Raw genomic sequence first — 14719 nt, forward strand, 5'->3', positions numbered from 1 at the left:
ACATATTGCGCGACTCTCCTCCGGCTTGCGGTTTCTTCTGCGGTCCGCGACGCGTTCAACGAAAGAGGTAGATTTCGGTCGCAATAACGGCGAACAGCCGACGACATTAAATCGCCCGTCGTATCAAAAATTAGAGGTTGCTGTCATACGGTAATTTTTCTTGTAAAGATTTTTTTTTTTTTTTTTTCGTAAATGAAGGTGTCCGAAAAAATATTTCTAGCGTGATCAAGATAAGATAATAAATTTAAGAATAATAAAATAGATAGACGCTGTTTTTGAGCAATTTCTTCGCAGCAAGTTCGCTTTCCCGGACTTGAAAATGAGATTGGGAGACACTGAGGAGCCGGAGGACCCTCGCGTGATGAGTATTACGTTACGACGCCTACTGTGGATGTGACCACGGCTGTTTGCCAGGCGAGTCGCGCAACCCCTCGTCACTCCTGACCTTAAAGTACGCGAAACGCATTCGGACTCGTTGTGTTAACTGTCGGAAGGTGGTTCAATTGGACGGGATTACGAAAGGAGACGGACACGCGGTGTCGAGTCCGTTTAGCAATAGTAATCCGAGACTATCCAACGGTCGAATTCCCCAGAGTCCGCAGGACTCCCGTCGTATTCGACGTTAAATGTGCGAAAGATAAGGGGGACCGCAATTTATCGCCGAGTAGATTATTGCAGGAGAGAAATATCACTCCCAACTATATAAACAATTTTAAAGAAAAAATATAGACCGAGTACGCAAGCCTGAAATCACGTTTACTTATATAATGTTATATATTTTAATGATAAGCGGCAAAATCTCAAGAAACAATTTTTTTATTGCATTGACATTCAACTGCAGAATCATTATCACAAAAAAATTCAGATTTAAAATATGTCAGTCAAATCATTTCGCGCAAATTTCACGGTTGAGTAGTAAATCGTCGAAACGAGAAATCTCACGATTATTACAAAATTTGTCGATAGAAAAAAAAAACAGGTATCCGATCTCGATCTCTACGAACGAGAAATCAAATCAATTTCAACTTTTAGTTATTTCAACAAGACAAAAGAAAGTGCATATGATTATGAATTTTTAGTAATCTTTCTGGTTAGGTAAAGTATAATTATTATTCTTTTCAGATGCAAATATATACTGCTATTATTCTTAATCGTTTTACATTGATGATTGAAAAGAGCCGTTTATTCATTGACGATGATTCCCTGCTGACTTTTTTCGGTCAGTTTTAATATTCATCTCCCATTGCTGCGCGATATGTGGTCAAACGATACGCGTTCATCTAGAATATCTACGCTTTTATCAGATACGTCAGATGGTAATAAATCACGCTACATTGGCGAAATAGTTGTTGCCCCCGACAGCAATGGCAATTTTCGAAATAACTTAGCGCGAGATAATAAATTGCATACTGCGCATCTGTGCATCTGTTCCGCGTGATGCGTAGTCTCCGACGCCCGACACGCCGCTGCAAAATGCAGCCCTCAGGCGAGGATCCCAGGCCAGGATCCCAGGCCTTCAACTAGTATGTCTAATTTTAGAACAAGTTTTTATGTATGCATTTATATATATGTACATGCATATATATGTATACATATATAAAGTTCAAAACAAAAATCCTTTTCTTTCAATAATGAAGAATGACGCGTCAACGCAAAAGATGGCTCGAAACTGCGCTGCAGATATTGTTTAGCCATCTGTAGTAAAGATTTCGTTAACATTGATGATTCGATCTTGTACAGTCCGATCCTTTAGAAAATCTCGAGTTTCACGCAATGATAAGTCGTTCGCGATCCCCGCTAGTTTCTGCGGTTGTAAGCGAGCGAGCTGATTCCGCGGCGAAGAGAATCGGGGAGAGAAGCCGAGGACTCGCGGAGCTCTCTCGGCAGGAAAGATGGCTACGATCGTAAATCTCTGCCCCGGCGGAACTGGTTATACAAAATAGGCTCCGCTCCCGGGAGTTATACCTGCCTACTCCGAATGCAAACTTCTTCACCGAACGCGCGCAAACCGCACGAATCCGCTCCACGAGAGAATCTCGGCGAGGCCCCAACGAAGAGAGGACCGTTTCCACTGATACACGGCCGTGCTCTCGATTCTCGTCGAGATATCTCCCGCTTGTCCTCGCCCGATGCGCGAGTACATTGCCCGTCGTTCCGAGGAGACGACCGAAGATCCTCGAGAAATTGGGAGATTCTTGTGTTTCTCGCGCACGAGATGCAAATATTCTCGAAATATTTCGACATCTTTACTAAAATAAAAAAAAGACTCTCTCATTCAGCTACTTAGCGTCGGCTAATATAATCATACGTGCGAAAGAAGCGCGTGCTTCAACGCGTTCATTTAGATAAAATATGAGAAGAGCTCGCTCTTGGGTACACGACGAAAATAGTTCAGATATATTTATTATCGTTTACAAAATGTGGAGCAGAGCGTCCTGTCCCGCTGATAAAACGAAAAGTCACGGGCGATTAGCGCCGCCGTTCTAATAACACGAAATATCCCGAGATGAGCTATCGTGACAGTTATCTATTACGCCATATTACACACCCGGGGGGTTAAAAATACTCGCGAGGGCGGGAACGTCGTCGTGCTGATGCAAAGAGGAACGACGGAGCCTTCTAAATAATCTGGCGGCATATACGAAAGCCGTGTATCTCCTCGTTGAAAGATTGACCGTAGCGGCGGTGACGGCGACGGCGGAAAAACGCCGCTCCGGCGATTTCGTCGAAGAGATCCGTCTGTCGTCTCGTCGGAGATCTTTTCTTCCGCGTTCGAGAGACGCGATACGAAAGAGACGCGAGTCCGTGGCGCCAGCGTTCCAATTAGAGAATGCGTCTTTGCGACGCACGTATACATATATACAGGGCCGCATTTAAGTGAGACAGCGCCTAAGGCCTGTGTATACGTGTTTCTCAACGTTCCCGTCTCGATTGACGGATTAAGGGCAACGGTATACGTACTTAACGTATTATGAATGCGGGTTAGTTATAAAATAAGCGATAAATAATTCCATCGTATTGAGAGAGAAAGAGAGAGGGAAGGGGGTAGAGAAAGCGAGATAACAGTTTGCTCTTGTTGCAAGTACAAAAAAAAATGCTAGCTGGAAGTCACGTTTCCCCTCTTTCCTTCGTGAACATCTAAAGCATTAATTAGTAATCATAGAAGTCTCACATATTTCGAGAAACTCGATTTGACGTGCGCCTTCTTATGTATGTGCGCAAAGTGACCTTATATATAAATCCAGCGCTGCTTGTATACCGTTAAGCTTTTCTCGCGACGACGGGAACGCGGCTCGCTCATCGTGAAGGAGACGTGGTACCCGATGATGAGAATCTAACGGGCGCTGCCGGCCGCCGCCGCAATTCCTCTAATCGCGACGGGCATTAAGCCGAGCATTAGAAGGCACTTCGCGCGTCTCTTTGAGCTCTTCTTTGAACTCGCTGAATGGCGAGGCGCGTGGATGATCGTAAATAAAGGCGTTCCGAGTGTTTTGATTCGAGCGGAACGTCGCATCTCGTTTCCCGAACACAGCGGTATTAATGGAGAAATATACTAATGCCGTGACAAAAAATCCAAGAGACACGATGACCATTTTTTTGATGACTTGGAAAGTTAAGGCTGGAAGCCTTAAATCGTTGGAACTTTCAGAATGACAATAAAATTTCGCGCTCTTTCAATTATTATCAATGTTAATTTTCTAGCTTTTTTTAACTAAATGGTATTTCTATTTTAATTCAAATAGCTGTTCATTTCATTAACCCTTTTCAATTATTCGTAGATCTTTAGAAGATTTATTCTTAGATGAGAGAAAGAGCGCAGATACTTTTCAATTATTATTTTATTATGCATATTCGCGACGATCATAAGCAATTTTGCTAACGGTAAGACAGATGCACAAGTTTAGCTGTTTTTTCCATTTTCCGACCACATGATGACGAATATCGCGTTGTTTTTGTCATTCGTGATACCGCGAACAAATGCAAGCTCGTTTCCGAAGAGACGCGAGTTGGATACGCAACATCCAACGCGCGACGTCTTCTTTCGTTCCCCTAATAACTCGCTCCGCTCGCGTCGATCCATCAAACCGGTATCCGAGCGTCCGATATATTGTGCATGTTGCAAGTATAACGAGCGAGAACCGAACGGTAAGCGGATATACGTTGTTTCGCCAAACTCATCGCCTCTTTCGATGCGGAAAGAGTATCTCACCTCTAAAAATCCAGCAGAGATTTTTTTCTTTTCAATCGCACGATCAAAGTCTCCTCTGTTATTTCTTGCGGTTAGTAACTATTTTTCGTACAAATTTAAAACAATAATATAAAAGTGCATTTTGAAAAAAAGAAAGACCGTCTCCGTCGCGTTGTACAAAAGTGAAATTTATAATCCAATTCAATCAATCGCAAAGATATACATATACTAATGCGCGTTTCATGATTCTTATGCTCGATCGGTTTTTTTGACGCCACGTTTTCCCATGAATAATCCTAATCTAGTGAGACGGATAGGCACGCCAAGCGATCAAGGAGGCATTAATCTAAATAACACCGCGATGGAAGTCTGTACGTGTCGAACGAACCGGTCCGTATACTGTAATGGTGAAACCTTTCCAGGGATCAATCATCATTATTTCGTTGCGTTCGAACACCTACGCGTTCACTGGCAGTCTACTTTATTGCGACTATACGGTCGCGATTGCACTGCACGAAAAAAAAACCTACCGGCGTAATAATAATAATGATAATGATAATAATAATAATAATACAATGCATTATCCCCCCCGGGCTCAAGTCCTATTTGAGCAACGGCAAAACATACAATACGATACCGCGAATATAGTGCCGCGGTCATTAATTATGAATTATGAATGGTGCGGAGTTACTTATAGAGAATTAACACTTTCGCTCCCAGCTTGTACGAGCGATTGTTATGTGAACGTTAGACAAAAGTGAAAGCGTTAAATTTCCACGAAAAGCAATTTACAATTTGAAATCATCTTTTGATATGTTAAGTAATTGAATTATCGCATAAGAGAAGAAACAAGAACAAAACGTTATTTGCATAAAACTTGGGGAGAGAATTCTCTTTATAGGAAACTTTGCTTTCCCTTGAAATTATTCCCTTGAAATTAATCTTCACGAACTTCGATTATTGCGTTTGGCATATTCTCGATAAAATTGATAAATTTATTCTTCGAGATTTAGAGAAGATTCTCCGTTTCATTTGGCTGCAGAATAAAATTTTAATTATATCCAAAGATATTCCTCAGCCGATCGTTCACTTTATCGCCGTTGCAGCAATACCGTTGACACGAAATGAAGCGATAGTCGTAAACGCAGCTTGTCAACGACGCTTGTAGGTGTATAACAGACTCGAGAGAAGGATAAACGAGACGGGGGGAGGCTCATTCGACACGCCGATAAGATCGGTAGTGATCGGTGACGATTGTGGTCGAAGGCCGTCTAGAAACTCGGGAGAAACGCGGTTCTCGCTTCTTGCGCGAGTCGAGAAATTGCAAAAGCTTTATTGTTCGGAAAATTTCTGATAGACATCCTGAGACAATGCGAACGTAATTCGAAATCCATTGACGAATAAAAAAAAATAAGAAAGAAAGAAGAAGGAGAGACAGGAGAGAAGAGAGAACGCGGTGATTATGAGCGATGACAGATCGCGCGGACAATCGACGCGAGACGTGGAGTTATGAAGACGCTGCTGTGCGCGATTTGTGACGTCGTCATTGAGGCAATTTCTGTCGCGTTAGATGGCTGTTTATCTCGAAATTGCTATAATTCTTGGTGCGCGACGCGGTATCGGAAAAACGACGACGCTTCCATCGTCGCCGCGCGCACGTTAATGCCTCAATCAAGGACCGAAAAAATGGCGACGAACGGCGCGGTAGCACCCGCTGCGTTCATATTATTTGTATTCCTTATACACTTCTAGCAGCATTAATAACGTGCTGCTCATGATATATACGGAGTGTCTCGAGACCATTGCGATTTCCCGGAGCTGTAGATTAAGATAAGGAAGTGTATGTCGTGTTGTAATTATTCTCGATATTAAGACGACGAACGTTTATCGTGTATCGTAACGTGACTTTAAATTTTCATTTCCGGAATACAATTGATATAAAAAAGTTTCCAATAGCCTCTCTCTCTAAAAAAAAATCGCAGCTATTCAACATGTTACGTCTAGCTCTATCGGAGAAGTAACGGCAGTTAATGTAAAATGATGTAGATCCAATCGCATGGGAGATGCAAAATTTTGATTTACCCCCGTGCGCACGGCACGTAAACCCCTCGCGCCCTTTGTTAGGGAAGCCGACACGCGTGACAGGAATGCACGTGGCGCGTTAACGTCGGAATTTCATGTCGAATCGTTCGCATCAGCAGCAGCGACGGCGACGACGACGCGAGCTCTATATATCCCCCTTTTCTTCGAAACAGCCAGTAAAGCACGAACCCGCGATCGTTCAAAACTCTGGGTGCCGTGAGCGCCCTTCTGTCCGAAATCCCTGAAATCTCCATGGCTCAGCATTCCGGCCGTTTAACAGCGTGGGGGAGCGACCCGAATTTTTATCTAGCCGATTTGCATGTTTTAATATGCATTCCCCGTTTATCGGCAATATAAATACCAGATTCGCTTAAGCGGGCATTTCCGGCGACGACAATTAAGTCCGAAAGTGCGCCCGGGCCCGCCAATTTGCATTTTCGTGCTATACACGGCGTACGGATTAATTGGGGAGAACTTGATGGAATTATGGCGTAACGAAGAGCGGACGGATTATCTCTTCGACGGTCTCTTTCGTCGAATATATAAATCAAGCGATATTGACTAATCGTGGCCGACGCAAATATCTCGCGCTGACAAGACAATTTATAGGACGGGAAATACAATTGTTCGCGCATTGTTCTTCGACGCTGTACGAATAGCTTTAAAATAAGAGCAGTAAATTCTGCGACCGTTTTTCAGATCTCTTCCCTCATATATATATCAAGTTTTTTTTTCTTTCTTTCAATGTACAGAATAGCGTTATATTCTCGATATATATCCATAGATATCGATTTATCCTGCTTCATAATAAATTGATAGGGCCGTCGATCGTAGTATGCGTACGCAGTAATTATTGACATTCGAACCCTTTATAAATCTAGCAATCTCGATGTTCTCCGTTCGACGTCAACGGTTACAGATTACACGCTAATGACGGCCTAACGATATTCGCATGCGGATTTAATAAAGCAGCTGGATCGACAAACTGCGGGCTGCGTTCCGAATTTCGTGGTGAAACCGGCACGGACCGATTGAAAAATGTCGAGGGGAACCGAACGAGAGACAGAGAGAACAGGAGGCGCGCACCCTGTCGCATTAGCCGTTGACTCTGCGCGTCATTAATCAGTGTCGGAAGACGCCTGTCACCGACGCCGTCAACCCCCCTGGACCGACAGTCTCAAAACTCTCATTCTATCTTTGTTCCTGTCTCTCTTTCCTCTGTCTCTCTCTGTCGCCTGGTCATGATTCTCGTTCGCGAGTATTTCGTCGTCGTGGTTTTCACGTCGGAAATAGGGGTAGATAATATCAAGGGATTCTCTCGCTCTTTTCTCTCTCTCTCTCTTTCTTTCTGCGACAACGAAATTTTTAACTTTTTGCAAGGTGACCTTGTAACTTTCCCATTATAAATAATATTTGAGAAAAAAAGAAAGAATAGAATAAATAATAATATATAGGCAATTTTTCTTTTATGTGTTCTTTTATGTCCAAGATTTCTTTTATCGAGAAATCGCATGATTATTTCGAATTAAAAAAAATTAAATAATTCTGAGATAATTTATATTCATATCAAAACATTTAAATTTGATATATATAAATTTATTTAAAAAATTTAAACTTAACAAAGAGTGTTCAGTCAAGTAATGAGTTCTGAAACATCTTGTATAAAATTAAGAGTATCTAATAAACGAATAAAACCTAATTATACAAGTACTTGCGATTATCACGTTCGCGCTTTCTCCTGAAAAATGCACTCCTGGGATCGTGGTAGGCGCTCGATCCTCGCAAGGACATCGTAGCGAAGTTTTCCCTAATTAAATATGCCTCGAGGGTCCGATTCGAGAAACCCTACACGAGCCGGGGACCGTTTACGAGGGTGGTTATAGATGTAAACCGTCCGAACCCGCGATCGAGCGATCGTAAATTTTCGGAAACGCGATATCGCCGCAGTCGAGAGAAGATCGTTTGTCCCCCGGAGAGTTCATCAATTTTGCATCGGTCGGGTTCTTATGCCTTTACTCCGTTTTCGCGCGTACCACGCGGCAATCGCATTTTCCTAGCCGATAAATTTTCTTTAATCAAGTCTGCTCACGCATCGATAAAATCGGACATAAAATATTATATTAGACACAAGACACAAGAGACTGATTATAAATAAATTTCATATATGTATATCTGTGCGTAGTTTCTCAATACAATTCACAGTGTTTCAACAGCACATCTGCAACACGTATTGAGAAAAATAACGCCAAAGACGAGCTCAAGACGAGATCTTGGGATCGTATATTCTTCAATTCACTAGGAAAGAAAGGATGACGTTCTCGATAGGGGTTCCACGAAGTGGGTTTGAAAAATTGCGATCGATAGACACTGAACGGAGGATCATCTACGATACACATCCACGTAAACAACTGTCGAAAGTGGGCTGAACGCATTTCTCGGTATCATACTCTTCAATTTGCCGGGGAAGAAAAGAACGACGGTCTCGATGGGATCTGAAGCTGAGCGGCAACCTGCCCGGGCAGGAGGGACTTTCCTTTGACTCGCCGCAATTTCTTAACGTACCGTGGAAAGATAACATCGGGGAGGGTGGACGGGCCGGAGAGAGAAAATAATATGACGAAAGGGCAACGAGGGAAGAGAGTGGGAGATGGACGTTCGGAGCGTGCCGAGGGAGTAACTAATTAAAATTAGTCTTTGCTTCGCTGCTAGCTTTCGCTGTTTTTTGCAAGGTAATCCCGCCTGTGTATAGCGTGGGCAATATCTCGTCTCGCGCGAGTTTAAGAATCTGCGAGAAATTTTTGCCTTACCCCCGTGAGAGAGAACCGTGGCCCTATCGGCTGCCAGAAACTTCTCGGTAAGCTTCTCTTCTCGCTATTCCTTTAAATTCTCAAATTTCGAGATTAAAGAGGGATGCGGAATTGAATTTGTAAAACAGAATGTGACTTTATTCAAAAGATGTCTAATATTCACTATTAAACAGTAGAAATGAGCTCCAATTTTATATAACAAAATAAAAATTCTATTAGGAAAAGATCTTTGAATTTTTAAAAATATTTACATATAAAAGAATTTCATTCTGCATATAAAAATTTTATATTATACAAAGAAAATATAATTACTTTCATCAAAAAGCATTCAGGCAGTACGCTTTTTTATTTACCGTAGTGACGCAACAGGCTCGCGTTTATTATTAAAATACTTGTGCACGAGATCGAGACCGCTAAAATTCCAGCCTGCTTGCTCGGAGATGAAACGATCGATGGAATCCGCGGGAGAGCTCGTGACGTGAAGCGAGCTGAATCCACAATTCGCGCGACACACCGGCTCTTAACGGGAGCGACGTTCCTTTTTTTCTTCCTCCCTATCGCATGCTGTCTCACACGCGGTCGTGAAAACGGTATCGTAAATTACGGGTGCGTTTTACTCCTTGCCACGTCGGGCCAGGAATCTTTTGAATGGGCCACGCAGACGCGCGTCCGCGATTTCTTTAAAGCCGCGTCTTCCGCGCGAGTTTATCTCTCTTCCCGGTGAGATATAACGTCAGTTATGTACACGCATTCTTTCCTCTCGAGCGGCCACTAAATATAAAGGCGAATCCAATTTCTCAAGTAATGCGCGATTTCCACCGGAGAATTCCACCCGAGGCACCGGGGGCTAATTACGATCGGCCGACGACGTCGCCGACAACGTCGACGCCGACGCCCTTCTCGGGTCAACGGATATTTATGCCGCCATTAACAGGCGACTTTTGAAAAATCTCGGTCGAGCGAACGCACGGCTTTGGAGCACCGCGTTCTTTGTTACGCTTAAGTGCGGAATTTGGAGGAAGCGTCCGCTAAAACACGTAGCAGTTCGCGTGTGTAGTAAATGAAAAAATTTAAAAACTCACGATTTTTTTTTATTTTTAAAATATTGCGATTTTTGCGAATTGAACCGTGTTGTAGGTTCTTTTTTTAATTTTCTCTATGCGTGTACACAAAATATCACTTAAACTTTCAAAATGTTTTACAAAGCTGAATGTCATACATATGTTATACAACTGTTGAATGTCATAAATATTGTATAAGCTGGTTTCCCCCAGATATTCTCATTGAATGCCAATCAGCCCGGTTTCCAAATCCTCCAACAGGCACGTCAATAAACGAGCACTCGTACGAAAAAAAAGGAAAAAAATATTTCAGTAATCCCATTAAAATCAGTCTGATATAGCGCAGGATCCATAGCGAAAGAATTCTCGCCCTGAATTTAAACAGTACGACTGCCACGTGGTTATTATGTCCATCTATTTTTTTTCATTCTCATTCTCTTCCAGCACGTCGCCCGTAAATTACAGACAACAAATCCGAGCGATTTTACCGAAGCGAATGACTTGCACAGGGGACGGATGAGGGTCGGTAAGTAGTAATTCATTCGGAAAAGCGCCGTCTTCGGTAAAAATTAAAGGGACCGGTGGAGCGGTTTACCGCAGGGGCGGTTTCGGAGAAGAGGAGGCCACCTGCGTACAGAGTTATCACCTTGCCGGGGCAAGAGAACTTACTCGCGACATTTCCCTTTCCCTCTCCAACGACGACTACATTCTGCGGCTGTAACCGCGCGCGGATTACCTAAATTAAACGGGGCCCCCCCTTTAATCCATCCAAGCCCCCCAAATCCGCCGCGTGTCGCCCGGGGAACAACGACGTAGCGTTGTTCGTTAAAAGAAAATCCGCCGGATCTATCTCGGTGCAGATGGCCGTGGTCTTCGCGTCAATTGTCCGCATTAATTTTCCGAGAAGAAAAATTCACGACGATCTGTCTCGCTCGTCTTCTCGCGACTGCCTCAAGCGGCATTTTACCTTGCTTTAATCAATTTTATAAAATTCAAAATAATGATTTAATTATGCTGTGTAAAAGAGAGATATATTTTCTCTTGTGTCACCAAATAAATATATCATATAGAAATAAGTTTTAAATAATATTAAATTTTTATGCTAAAAAAATCTAGAGAATTATCTTTCTCTCTCTTTCGTTTCTTACATCTTTTTCGCGAATAGAATATAAATAAATTATATGTTTCGGTAAATAATTGTCGGAAAAAAAATTGACTTTATTTAATGTAACGAAATTTAATAAACGCTACGTCTTTGCGCGCGCATTATACCGCAAATATAAACCAGGCCACAGGAGGGGCATGATAATGATAAATTTTCGGACCGCGACGTTTTAAACTGCGAGTACTGAAAATGCAAAAAAGGGCTTTAAAGCCGTGGCCGCTATCGCGCTATTAAAAAAGTTCTGTCGTTCGCCCGCTCGTAAAATGCACGCAGCCTAATCCCGAGTAATTTAAAGGTCCCGTACAAAAATTGGGGCTGGGGCCAGTGGCAGGGAGGAAGGGAGCAACGATGATATGCCTCGGAGGCCGTGGCTAGGGGAAACGCTGGCGCTAATTCAACGCCATTATGCGAAAGGGTTGCTCTCTCGAAAGTAAAGCTCTCGCGGCGAATATTAGCGCCGGCATTAATAGAGACTTCTCCTTAGGAATTAATAGCTGCGGCCTTTCTGTCCTGATTATTCGCGATGCGTTGGAAAATAAGAAAACAAGAACACACGACATATCGATATTGAATATTACAATTCTACATTTTCTTGTTTAAGCTGTATAAAAAGAAAGACTTAAATTTGAAACGTATATATTACTCTATAATAATCTTTCTTCTTTCTGATTTTAAATAAATAGTAAAAGTTAGGAGGATATATACATTGCACATAAGTGGCAACTTTGAACACGCAAGGTGCATAACATATCTTTACGATAAATCTTTGTATATTATTTCGAAATTACCTATGAAACTTCTACGTTGACTTAGCGAGGCTATACCAGCTATACCTAGAGAGTGGCCTTTGATGCTTCCTACTTTGAATGTCTCTCCACTACTATACCACGCGAAAGGTGAATTTTAAAGCGTGCGCGCCTTCGACGTAATATGGGCAACCTTTGAGCATACGCAAACAAGAGTTCTATCGTATGATGTAGCAGTTTCGTCATTTTTAACTCGGCGTCTTCCCGAGAGAGAGAAATTTCGCTCGGCGGCATTAGCGGCGCTTACGGTCGCCGGTTATTTTCTCTCTCTTGGCGCGTTCCTGTTTTTAAGGGAAGTAACCGAGCTCTTCAGAGCTTCATGCGCGAGGATCCACGAGCCTCCCGAACGTACATCTTCCCGGTAAGCTACTTCTCTTTACGCGCGTACATCAGGCGGTAGACGGTCTGATGAAGGACGCAAAATGAAACGAGTGCAGCTTTATGGAGTGTTGTTCCACACGCCTCTCCACTCTTTTTTAATCAACCGAGAGACTCGTCGGCGGAGAGACGGTCTCGTAATCGAGGATAAATAAGGATTCACGCGCCGGAGCTTCGCCGCTCTTTACAACTTCTTCTTTTAGTAAACTTCGCCGTTTGCTCAAAATATTTCGCTGCGCTACATTACAGTTTCACGGGCTGACAGTGGTGGTGCGCGGGTACAAGTTGATGTATAGTAATCCACCGGTTTATGGGCGATATATTTTTTAAAGAAATTGCTCTTTAAATGGAACTTTTTATGGCAGGCTAATTAGGAAATTTCTGCGTTACGAAAAAAAAAATGTACAAATAACTCCTTATTACAGCATATAATTAAACATTAAATAATCGACTCTTGTAGTTGAAACTAGTATTAGTGTATCCATTGCAACTTCATAAATCGTTCACGTAACTAAGTTTCTCGTTTATGCAACAAGAAAATTCCGACGTAAAATTCGAGCGTTGTATTTTTTTTCTCTCTCTCTGCATAGCTATAACGCGATCGCTAACTCGTAATTAGCGCAGGAGCGTTTTAACGAGACGAGGTAGTTAATGGGAACGTTAACGAAGGAGCGATAGTTCTCTCGACATTCTTTACGTCGCCGTACAGAGAGGCAAATCGTTTGTCACCTAGTTCCGGCGCGACCACCGCGACTTAGATCCTTTTCGAAATTTCCACCACGTCCGCGTCATTAATTATCAGCGCGTTCTGTCGCTGTAACCTGCTTGCATCAAATTAATCTCAGGGGGCCGAGCAACGAAGCCAGAATTAGTATAGCTGTTAGTTTTGAACACTGCCTCTTCCCTCGCCCCTTTCCCTCTATACTTAAGACACGATCCGATATAGTATATACATACATATATTATATATCGGTGCGATCGAACGAATATATTTGAGCATCTCTTTATTATTATGTCGTACGGGAATTGGAGTGATGGAAAGAGTGTTTCTCATTAAAGTAATCGATGTAAAGTACCCGCGTCTGATATCGGTGCAACTCGACCGTTCGCACCTGGTAATTGAGTGCGTTCATGCCGTAACAGCTGCATTTGCATATTATCACCACCGTCACCGGTTTCCGACACGTGTGCGAGAAGCGCGCGTATCGCAATTCTACAAATTTCAATTACCGCTAAAAACTCTCCTATGACGCGCAACATACCATTATCTTTCCATTAACGACGATAACGTTAATCAGTCGTGAATACAAATAACTATAATTCGTTTCTCGAACCAAAGAGAAAAAAAATATATCGAGATTATCTGAGTGTATATAATATGAGTATATATAAACTATACGCAAATTTAAAACATTGAAATGAAGTTATAATCTCTTTCTAAAAATATTAAATATTAAATATTTTCAACATATTATATAGACCCCAACATATTATTGGTTTAATATCTTCAACATATTATATAAATCCCAACATATTATTGTTTTAATAATTTGAACATATTATATACACCCGAACATATTATTGTTTTAATATTTTCAACATATTATATACACTCTCATTACAGCTATAAAAATGTTATAAAATTAACAATTTTTCACTCACCGATACGTACAATGGCGAAGTTGTAGTACACAGCACACATTGATCTGAAAACAAAATATTCAAATTATATATATATACATATGTGTGCGTCGAATATCTAATAAACAATGCAGTTTAGAAAAAACTAGTAGAAAAAATGTTTTTATATTGCATACCTCACAGTTGCCCCGTTGTCGCCCGATGCCTCCCCGGGCCTCCTCCTCCTCTCTTGGTCCATGGTATAGCACTCACAACTCGCGAAAATACGAATAATTACGATCGCCCGACACTTTACACGGCACTCCCGACACGACGCGTGAATCGCACTGTGTATCGCAATGCCACCTGTAACAAACAAAATACATACATATATTAGAATGGTCTTATTATTTCGCATTATAACATACACAATATAAATATGTAAGCTCGAATTAACGATAGATATATCCACGGATCGCAACACATTCGCGCTCGCGAAAACAGGTTAAGTTGGGTTATGTTGGCAAGAGATTTTGTATCGAATTTTTTGCGAAATATGCGTTTCGAACAATTACGACTACATATTAACGTTGAAATTATGATATGCGATT

The 14719-nt window shown here is 42.0% G+C and overlaps 1 protein-coding gene and 1 long non-coding RNA gene across 2 annotated transcripts in view; one reads left to right on the top strand and one right to left on the bottom strand.

Annotated features, from left to right (window-relative positions):
• Positions 1-14719, bottom strand: part of LOC145934119 (uncharacterized) — a 135661-nt gene that overhangs the window by 120847 nt on the left and 95 nt on the right. The window contains exons 2-3 of the long non-coding RNA XR_014424995.1: positions 14306-14474; positions 14151-14194 (exon numbers count right to left, since the gene is read on the bottom strand). This is a non-coding gene — a long non-coding RNA (uncharacterized LOC145934119). The remainder of the gene's footprint in view (positions 1-14150; positions 14195-14305; positions 14475-14719) is intronic.
• Positions 1-14719, top strand: part of LOC145934338 (MAP/microtubule affinity-regulating kinase 3-like) — a 223499-nt gene that overhangs the window by 90337 nt on the left and 118443 nt on the right. The window lies entirely within an intron of this gene.

The sequence above is a fragment of the Prenolepis imparis genome, unplaced genomic scaffold (genome assembly GCF_030444845.1).
Source record: "Prenolepis imparis isolate NDT839.2.m4 unplaced genomic scaffold, iyPreImpa1.0 SCAF_3, whole genome shotgun sequence".
In the NCBI taxonomy this organism is placed as follows: domain Eukaryota; kingdom Metazoa; phylum Arthropoda; class Insecta; order Hymenoptera; family Formicidae; genus Prenolepis; species Prenolepis imparis.